Below are 1,751 nucleotides of genomic sequence, written 5' to 3' on the forward strand. Positions count from 1 at the left end.
TATGACCAATATAGCATATCCAACACATATTACCAATACTCATGAACACATATATATCCAACACATGTTACCAATATATAGTCATGAACACATATATATCCAACACATATCCATGAACACATATCCAATAAATATTACAAGGAATGATCTAAAACTAAATATCTATTTTCCTAAAAAACTATCTTATTACCAAGGTCTTCTCTGGATCTTCTTCTTTTCTTCCAACCTGCATAACAAAAACACTAAGAAAGAGAGAATGGGTTAGGAGTAGAAATGTAGCATTTCACTTGGTGAAATGCAATGCTGTAGGAGCAAGTACTTGAGATCAAGATAATCTTAGTGAAGATCCTGATTTTCAAAGTGATCTTAATTATAAAGCCAAATAGAGTAAACCAATACCAAAGAGCCAAAGGAGAGAACCAGCCAAGGACCCAATCAAGAAGCCACCACAATTAGCAGTAAGTTAAATGCCAACACAAAGACCACTATCAGTACTAGCTCCAGGAATTAAGCCAACTAAAAACTAGTGATTAAAGCCAAAGATCAGACTTCATCACCACAATCAGTTTTGTCTAGTGACAATAGGTACATGTCACTGTGCAACGCCAAAAACAAAGCTCCAGGAGGAGATATACATCACAACCAGCCAACCAGACCAACTCCCAACACATCCAAGCACCAGCAGCTTAGAAGAGATAACTATTAAGGAGAGCTACAGAAGACCTCAAGGTATACTTGAGGAATTATGTGCTCAGACAGCCTGGAAGTGCCAGGGCTAGTTCATCACAGCACATGGATAGTCACATGTAAATTAAGCCTAAGAGAGGGAGGCTCAGACCAGCATCACTGCCCAAATCAGATGTAGTATCTGTCTTATCAGTAGAAAACTAGGAAAGTAACAGCCAAAACCAAGTATAGCATCTGTTCATAGGCTATTAGAAAGAGACAAATAGGAATAGCCAAACCAAGTGGTATATGTTCATATCAGTATGAGAAGTAAAATAACTAAGAACAAGTGAGTATCCATTCATGAGTAAAGTAACTGACCAAAGTAACAACTCCAGGATCAACTAAACAGAACAGAGCAGTACAGGAGTATATATACTTCAGAAATACACATAGATGGTCACTGACCAAAACCCTGACACAGCAAGAATCCATCACAGAGAGCTCCAATACAAGTTGATGCTCATCTACAACAGCTAACCACAGCTAATAGAGCCTCACATCCAACAAGATCAAGAGCTAGAGCTATGCATTAGAGAGATCAGGAGGGGAGCAAGGAGAAGCTCACAAAAGGAGTTGTAGCCGAAGTAGGATGCAGCCACACCATCACTATGGTGTGACCAGCATCACAACCAACACCACCACAACAAGCCGGAGCTTGCCAGAGAGCACCACAACGGCGGCACCAGTGAGAGCACGGGCACGAAGGCGCCAACCAGGGGCACCGCAGCATGGAGGCGCCACCCAGGGGCACCACTGCGCCACGGCACAGCCAGCACCACCGGAGGATCCTCACGGCGACCGGAGCAACACCGGAGCCACGCCGGCGATGTGGTGGCCAAAACCCTAGCCGCAGGGGAGGGTCACGCGTGGTCGCAGGAGGACGCAGTGGGGCGGGTGGGCCGGCGACGTGGGCGGCGCCGGGCGGCGCGTGGCGGGGCATCGGCGGGTGGGGTGAGGGCGGAGGGGTGGTGGGGGCTGCTCCGGGAGGCGGGAGCGGCACCGGACGGCGGCGGGTGGCTGGG

The sequence above is a fragment of the Triticum aestivum genome, chromosome 7B (genome assembly GCF_018294505.1).
Source record: "Triticum aestivum cultivar Chinese Spring chromosome 7B, IWGSC CS RefSeq v2.1, whole genome shotgun sequence".
Classification (NCBI taxonomy): Eukaryota; Viridiplantae; Streptophyta; class Magnoliopsida; order Poales; family Poaceae; genus Triticum; species Triticum aestivum.